This window comes from Tenrec ecaudatus, chromosome 6 (genome assembly GCF_050624435.1).
Source record: "Tenrec ecaudatus isolate mTenEca1 chromosome 6, mTenEca1.hap1, whole genome shotgun sequence".
In the NCBI taxonomy this organism is placed as follows: domain Eukaryota; kingdom Metazoa; phylum Chordata; class Mammalia; order Afrosoricida; family Tenrecidae; genus Tenrec; species Tenrec ecaudatus.
Genome location: NC_134535.1, coordinates 11168159 through 11177328, shown reverse-complemented (window position 1 = coordinate 11177328; position 9170 = coordinate 11168159). Strand labels below are relative to the sequence as shown.

General features: G+C 43.0%; 1 long non-coding RNA gene across 1 annotated transcript; it reads left to right on the top strand.

Moving 5' to 3' along the window:
* Positions 1-1596: 1596 nt before the first annotated feature.
* Positions 1597-5423, top strand: LOC142451870 (uncharacterized). Its single transcript, XR_012785003.1, has 3 exons — positions 1597-2092; positions 2734-2773; positions 4411-5423. It is a non-coding gene; the product is annotated as an uncharacterized LOC142451870 (long non-coding RNA).
* The last annotated feature ends 3747 nt before the right edge of the window (positions 5424-9170 follow it).

Below are 9170 nucleotides of genomic sequence, written 5' to 3'. Positions count from 1 at the left end.
AGCAACAGTGACCACTGTGGAACAGTGATGCTCCAGAGCTCCTGGGCCTGGCTTTCAGGTGGCAGCAAAGGTACCTTTTTGGGCTAGTCTGAGCCATCCCTTTACAGTTGAGCCTCACACAGTCCTCTCCTTTCAGGGTCAAGAGTGTCCTTCAGGATTCATTGTTCCTCTCTGGGTTCACTGGTCTCTTGCTTTCTACTGGTTTATTCCCAAAAGCAACACAAATGCTCTAGTGTGACCTGTCCTATACAACTACATCTCTTGAACCGACCTCTTCTGTCCCCTGCCATGGCGCCATTTCTTCTTCCACCCACTCTAAAAAACAAAACAACAAAATAAACTCAGACCCGTCAGAAGACACAGGTGACTTTTGCTCCTTTCCCACACCTCTCCGTCTGTCTGTCCCCACACACCTATGAGACTGGGTCTGTCACGCTCACTTAGAGCCTCTCTGATGTGGAACGCATGGGTCAAGGCTCACTCTCGGCAGCAGTTTACATCGCTGACTACCCTGAAATGCTGTCCTGTCTTGGCTCCCTTTTGGTTTTCCTCCTGCCTTACTGCTTCTTCGCATTGCTCGTCTCTAGACTTCTCACCTGAAGTGATCACTGTCATTCTCAGTGCCGTCGTGAGCCCATTTTATGGTACCTGTTTACACTGTCGGTCCACACATCTTTGTCCTCTGAGTTGCAGACTCATACTCATCTGTCCAGATGACAGCTCAACCTCACGTCATAAAACCCTCAAACAGAACATTAATTCCCTTACCCTAACCCTGCTCCTCTACAGGATGTCCCTAGTTTCAGTACCTGGCCCCACCAACATCCCCATTCCCTCCTGGGTCCTCGCTCAACTGCTCCGTCTTTATCTGTCATGCTTCAAACCATCAGAGAATCCTTTCAATTCTCCAAAACCTCCCTCACTTACTTCTCCAAAACCGACCCACACTTCCTTCCTAATGCTATCGCTATCGTTGTTGCCATTTGAAAGCAAAACTGAATGCAAACCCGCTGTCCTCCAGTTGCTTCAGATTCACACTCTACAAGACCGATTGGAACTGCCCCACAGGGTTTCCAAGGCTGTAAATACTGCGCCATTAGGGGTCCCTTTACTGGCACTAACCCCCAAACAAAACAAATCCATTGCCCTGCCCTGAATTCCGTCTCCTAGGGCCAGCTTAAATCTAGCGCATGGGTACAATCCTCTGGGCCTAATTGAAGCTATCTGGGGGGTCACCATTGTGACTCCACTCCTGCTGCTACCCTGCAGTCGTCTTGGGAAGAGCCCACAGCAGGCCCGGCGCAGCGTTCCTGATTTTGCACTCCGCCGGTCACCTGCGTCCTGGGACGCTGAGCAGCCCTAATGGGGCTGCCCCTCGCAGCCCGCTGCCCGTCGGGGCGTCCGGGAACCGAAGAGGGGAAAGAACGCGGAACTGGGCCCGCATCACGTGGCCCGGTGGTCACGTGGCCCCCGCGCGCCGCGGCAGACAGCCGAGCGCCAACCGCCGGCCACGCTCGCGTACGTCTCCGCGCGCGCGCCCGCCCGACGTCCCGGCGGAAGGCCGCGCGCCGTGCGCGTGCGCGTGCGCGACCCGACGCGACGACCCGAGCCGGCCCGCGGGCGGCGCGGCCCGCTGCCCCTGCTGGACTGCTGGGCGGCCGCGTCCCGTTGGGCGTCCGGGTAGAAGGGAGGCGCCGGGGCACCGTGGGAGCCCGAGATCTGGAGAACTCTTGAGTTGGGGGCCGGCCGGGCTAGGACCCTCGCGCTGGGGAGGCGTCCCAGTCTGGGAGCGGGGCGACGGGACCCTCCTGGGTCCTCCACCCGGAGCGGAGGTGGCGGTGCTCCGCCCGGGCAGTTAGCACCCGAGGACACGCGGGGCCCCTTGCACCCACGGCTCGGCGGGAAGACCCGAAAGGGAGACAGCCTAGAGGCGGACGAAGGCTAACTGCCTCGTGAAGCACTTCAGCTGAAGCCCGCCCTTCCAGGGTGGCCGCCCGGGCGCCCGCCAGGGAGCCCAGGACATTTCATTGGCTCGCAGTCTGCTGCGCCAGGGAAGAAAGCAAGGTGGACTTGCAGCCTGCATCGAACATGGGTCAGTCTTCCAGGGAAGACCCGGGGAAACATGAAGAGTTGGGGGAGGGGGAGCTAGGGAAAGGAAAAACTGATTTATAAGTAGGGGTTTGCAATTTTACGGAGCCCCTTTCAGTCACGTTGTCATATCGAATTCCTCACCACGAACTCATCCAGTAAGCGGTTTTACTTCTCTTACGGAGGAGAAGGTCATGTGCTAGTGTCCCGTAAGGGCGCAGCGAGAAGCCTTACTATGGAGTGTGTCCGATGTTTTCAAGACACGAAGCTGCTTTGCGTGAGCCGAAAGAGAGCGCTCCCTGAAACTGTGAACATCCCGTGATTCATCAGCAGAGCATCTGGCTATTAGACGCTAATTCACCTGACTGATGGCCCTCCTTCCACCATACTAACGCTGTCCTAGCAACCCAGGGGGCCATTAGCACGCTATTTGGTGTGGGGGTGGGGGTTCCGAGTAATTTTTCCTGCTAGTTTTAGGCCAGAACCAAATAGGAGTAGTGATTTAGGGGAAGTCAAAACTGGAAGGTAGTTGAATCTGGGTGATTGGATTATGAAAACTCCATGGGAGTGTTTTGGGGTTCTAAGTAGCACTTAATCTGAGGACATCCGTGACAAATAATAATTTTCTGTCCTTCCCATTGACAGGTCTACCTCCTAGCAAATTATTGGAAAGAGCATGAGAAATGTAAGTAGGGACTTCGAAGTATTAGTTAAAAGAACCAAACTTGTTCATTTCTAGGACAAGGGCAGTTAATTTGGTGGCATTGTTTTCTGGAAGTGTGCAGTTTACCGCCAGGCACTGGGTCAGATACTCAGTTTGAAGGGTGTGTTTATTCATAAGGAGCCCTGGTGGCTCAGTGCTTAAATGCTTGATGGTAAACCCAGGAGTCACGGTTCTAACCCATGGGCTGCCCCAAGGGAGAAAAGACCTAGCAATCTGCCCCTGTAAAAATGGGAAAACTCTTTAGGGCAGTTCTACTCTGTCAAAAGTTGATGTGAATCGATTTGATGACAGTAGATTTTATAATACATGCAGAGATCTGCACAAGAGGTCTACACAAATACAACAGACACACCAAGAAGTACTCCTCACCTCCCACCCCCAGCCGCTGTAGCACTATGAGGATTGCCTGGATAGCACCAAACAGCAATAGGACTCTGAAAGGGAGAAGGGCCTTACTTTTTCGAACATTGCCCATGCATGCCAGGTGTTGATTCTATAAACTCGTGTATCCTCACAGCACAAGACAGGAGGAGTCCTTCCCCATTGTAGAAAGGAAATGGAGCACGGGAACGTTAAGAACACCAGTTCTGCAGAAGCTGGGAAAACAAACAACCTGTCTCTGTCACTACATCATACTGTTTTCTCATTGCTGATCTAGGTTTAGAGTAAAATAGTTGATGAATCCATACTTAGGCCAGGTGCTTTGGAATGTTTAATTCGGTCCTCTTGACAACCCACCGGACCTTTTGCACCTTTGAGCCGGTCACTCAAAACCAAGGTTTCAAAAAGTTCATGGGACATTTTCATTGTAATGCCATTTCTCCATCAACTTAAAACACAAAGACCCTTGTGTTAGTATATGTAAAGCTGACTTCCTGATACAGAATAGGAAGATATGCATTTATAAATCCATGATGATGGGATAGCCCCTCCTCCTTGCATATGATGCAGTGCTAGCAGATAGCAGCAACGTTCCTTTAATACGGCCCTATTATCTCAGAGCCCCTGGTGGCTTAGTGGTTACGCGTTGGGCTGTTAACTGGGAAGGTCAGCAGTTGAAAACCCCTAGCTGCTCTGTGAGGGAGAAAGACAAGGCTTTCTACTCCCATGAAGAGTAGAAAGGTCTAAGTGATCTGCTTTAGAAAATTACTCACTCAAAACTCAATGCGTCTCTTGCACAAGGTCCGCATGAGTCAAGGCTGACTCCATGGCCGCTGATAACAACATCTTGGTGCAAAGCAAAACTATGGGTCTCATGCAACAAACTGAATTGTGAGCACATCCTTTTCTTTCACTGATGACAATTAAATTGGAAAGTGCACACATTTTATCACAGGAAACTAGTGATAAATGCACACAACATTGATTAATGGAACTAACCATTCGCCAAACTGGTGAATCTATTGAGTGTTACTTATGAAAAAAAGACTGAGTAGAAATTCCCACATGGCCACTGGGTTACAGATGTCTTAAAGACCTCCAGGTGCTTATGTTTTGGATTAAGGGAAGTGGTGACAAAGAAAGCCTTCAATCTTAATCATCCTCTAACTCATAGTGATTAAAAAGTTTTTTTCTTTATATTTTTATTTCGTCTTTAGTGGACAAAGCATATTTATAGAGAAGGAAAGCAGATCAATGGTTGCCTGCGTCTGGAAGTCACACTGGGGCTGACTGCATAAGAGTGGTAGGGATCTTTGTGGGGCGATGAGAACCTCCTAAAACCGGATTGTCATCACGGCTGCACCACACTGTAAATGTGACGGAAATGACTGAATTATACACATAGGATAGGTAAATGTCATGGAATGTAAATTATACCTCAATAAAAACTGTTACAAATAAAATCTGTGTTTTCCCCATCACATACCAAGTTATGGTGAAACGAATTCCTTTATGTAGCCTTTTACTTTGATTATTTGGGAAAATAGCTTGAGAAATGTTTTCCCTAAGCCCTCAGGCATTACTTTTCCCTTAGTTTCTGTCCTAGAGGGTTTTGTTTATTAAACTTTTGACCAAGTTGATGGACATTTCCTGGGCAAATTGTGAAAAAATAAATACCTGGCTTTTCGTCTCACCTGGGCTGCAGCCTTCCCTGTGATGATACGTTTCTTATAGGAACTGATCGATAAACTGCAAATAAAATGAGTTGTATCTATGGTCCACTGCGAGGAGATTAGTTGGTCCAAGGCCCTGGTGGGAGAACCATGCCTCAAAACTGATGAAGGAAGTTTGTGCATTTAGCAGCCAACCTCACAGAGGTTGTTAGACATAGGGGCAGAAAGAGATGCAAAAGGAAGAAAGCAGAAGGGAGGAAGAAATGTTCTGTTAAAAGGTATAGCACAGGTCATGAGCGGTAACACTGAAGACAGCAATCGTCTTGGAAGGGGCAATCATGCCCAGAAGGGACCCTGCTGCACTCTTGGTGAGCAAAGAGAAGTTTGTCTTGAGAGCCAAGAGGAGTCAGTCTGTCCTGTACTTGAGAGGAGGCCTGCCCTTGAGACTGAGGAGCTGAGAAAGCTGCCCTGTGCTGAAGAAGAGAGACTGCCTCTATGCTTCCTGAATTATGGCCTGAGGATTCTGATCTGAGTTATACCCTAATCCTTAATAAAACACTTACCTGTAAATTTATGATTTGTGAGTTCTGTGGGGCTATTGAAAGAGGTTATCTAACCCAGTAGAGAAGCAGAGCCTTCCAACTGTGTCAGAATTGGTTAAAAAAAAGGGAAAGAGGGTTGGAGGTGGGGAGTAGAGATACGTCCCACCATCACCTCATAGGGATCAGTCTTGATTCAATGTAATCCCCTGAAGTAGGTTCTGATGTTGCTATTTCTGCTACCACCATTTTAGAACCCCGAAGGACTTGTGTATTATGAAACTGTCTCCCTCTCCTGCTCTCTTTGATATACCAGTTCATACTCTGCCTGTGCACCCGTTAGAGAGGGGTCAGGTTTTGGTTAAAGGCCGTCATCTTGAGGCCTTTGTGTATGCAACCCTCCACTTGGAAACTCTTTCCTGTCCTTATCTACCTGGGAACTCAGTTCTACCTTGAAGACCCAGCTTGAAAATCTCATCCTCCAAGACATTTTCCAAGAAAAATTAAATGACATTGCTGTTCTTTTAATTTACACATCTGGCACCATCACTAAGCTATGACCCTCTGAGATGTAATCAGTTATTTAATATGGCCCTTCTCGCTATAATCTCTTTTGCGATGCATTGTAAATTCTAGCCTCTATACCCGCGCTAAAATACTATAATAAAAGGTGCAAAAGCCTAGAGTTAAGAAAACCAAAAAGGAAGAGCACACTCAGCATGTCTGAAACTGAAATTACTCAAGAAAAAATTGAAGCCTTCAGGTGCAACATTGAAAAATTCTATGGAAAAAATATTGAATGATGCAGGAAGCATCCAAAGAAGATAGAAAGAATACACAGAGCCACTGTACCAAACAGAACTAGTTCACCATTTAGGAAGTAGTGTATGAGCTAGAACCATTGGTGTTAAAGGAAGAAGTTCAAACCACTGAAAGCATTAACCAAAACCAAAGCTTCAGGAACTGATGCAATACCTATTGAAATGTTTCAACAAGCTGAAGAAGCCCTGGAAACACTTACTTGTCTATGCCAGGAAACTTGGAAGACAGATAATTTGCCCACTACCATATCTGTACCCATTCCAAAGAAGGGCGACCCAACAGAATACTCAAATTATAGCACAATATCAGTGATATCACAAGTAAATTTTTTCCAAAGAAGATCTAACAGTGGCTGTAGCAGCATATTGACAAGGAGTTGCCAAAAGATGTGGAATAAGGGATATTGTTGCTGATGTCAGATACCAGAAAGATGCTTGTGTTTCATTGACTACCAAGGCATTTGACTGCGTGGATCATAACAAACCCAGAGGAGCTCCTGGAGGAGGAGAGGACTACAGATCCTCCCACAAAGGAGATTACAGCCATTGTCTCTAGTTACTTTAAGTGACTGAAGGAAAAATTAGAAGTAAAGAAGAAACATAAGTCACACTTCAAGAACTCAGAAATATCTTAAAGGAACATTCTGACAAAATGAGTGAAAAATTAGAAATAATACAACTTCAATAATAAACTAAAAAAGGCAAACGCCAAAATATTAGAACTAGGCAACATTGTGAACAAACAAAACAACATATGGAAATAGGAAACAGTGATTTTGAAGATAAATCTCTCAAAAACAAAATACAGGAAGACAAGTTATAAAAATGACACACACAAAAAACCCCGAAGAAAACCTAAGAATATTGTAGGACACCATCCAAAGGAACAACACAGCCTGATAAAGGTCCCAGGACAGAAAGAAGAAATAATAACTACTGACAAAATAGTTGATGAAATACTAAGGGAGAAATTCCCTAACATCATGACAGAACATAACTATGCAGCAAGTTCAAAGAACTCCAACAGAATAGACTTTCAAAGAAAATCATCTTGACATATAATGATAAAAAATTCCAATATTAAAGAAAAGGAAAGAATCCTGAGAACAGCATGGCAAAAAAGAATTATAGATAAAAGACAAGTGATCAGGACAAGTTCAGATTTTTCTGCTGAAACCGTTCAGGCAAAAGGACAATGGAATAATATAGTCAAAATTCTGAAAGAAAAAAATGGCCAAGAATTCTATCTTCAACAAAAGTATACCTCAAATGTGAGGGAGAAATAAAAATATTTATAGATAAGGAAAAGCTAAAGGAATTTATAAAAACATGACCACCTTTATAAAAAAATATTTAAAGGACTCTATGGACAGAAAACTTATAACAACAGACAGCAGCCTAAAACAACAAAATAAATTATTTTGGGGAAAACATTCTGTTTATGCAATATTAAAAGTGAAATGAAACTAAATGAATTAAAATATAGAACCATATACAACATTCCACTATGAAGATAATAAAGAGCAGAGGGACCTGAGTAGCCAATAAATGATCAAACAGAGAACATATCAAATAGTTCACAAAATAAAAAAATGCTATTTTGAAATTGGAAAGATCACAAAATACAACCTTTAAAGAAAAAAAACTAAAAAAAAATAAAAGAAAAAACGAAAACCTGAACAAAAGATGAAAATCATATAAGCAAGACAAAAAAGAAAACAATAAATTCTGAATATCAAGACAAGCAAGAAACAAAAGGTACACAACACAAAAAATAACCATGAAAACGGAAACCAGTAACACCATTAAAAAAAATGACACCAACAAAACCATATTTATTAATAACAACATTGAATGTAAATGGACTTAATTCAGCAGTTAAAAGACAAAGACTAACAGAATGGATAAAAAAATTGAACTTTTTAATATGCTGTTTTCAAGAAACGCACCTTAGATAAAAAGATAAAGACTGATAATCAAAGGATGGAAAAACTTATCAAGGTAACAGCAGTCAGAAGAAAGCTGGAGTAGCAATATTAATCTCAGACAAAACAGACAAAAAAGTTAATGACTAATGAGAGACAAAAAAGGTCTCTATAATTATGAAATCTCTAATTGAACAAGAAAGTATAAACATAATTTATATGCACCAAATGAAAGACCATCAAAATACATTAATCAAGTTCTTTCAGAAATGAAGAGACAAATTGATCATAATATAGTACTAGGATACTTCAACATAGTTTCAATTAAAGATGAACTAGAAAGAAAATCAACAAAGATACAGATATATAGATATGTATAGAACACTTTACTCAACAAAAATTCATTTCACTTTCTTCTCTAGCGCCCATGCTACTTATTCTAGAATAGAATATATTTTACATCCTAAAACACTCATCAGTAAATGTGAAAACATTGTGACAAGTCATCTTTTGGGATCACAAACCATCTTTTGAGATCACAGTGCCATAAAACTAGATATCAACTACAGAATAATCAACTCCAAAAAACCAACTACATGAAAATTGAACATTTTATTTAGGAACTGATGAGTTATTGAAGAAATAACACAAAAGATTCCCTCAAATAAGAACAAAATATATCAAAACCTTGGGCTCATGGCAAAAGCAGCACTGTAAGGACAGTTCATAGAAATAACTGCACATATCAACCAAGTAGAAAGAATTAAACAGATTAATACATCAACTACAACAATTGGAAAAAGTCCATCAAAACAAACCATCAGATTCTAGCAGAAGAGAAATAAGAGAAGAACAGAAATAAATCAGAAAAGTTGAAGACTATAGAAAAAACATCAATAAGATGAAGTTGGTTCTTCAGAGAGATTAACAATATTGATAAACTACTGGCAAACCTAACAAAGGAAGAGAATGAGAAAAAGCAAATTGTACAAATAAGAACTGGGTGATACAACAAAAAC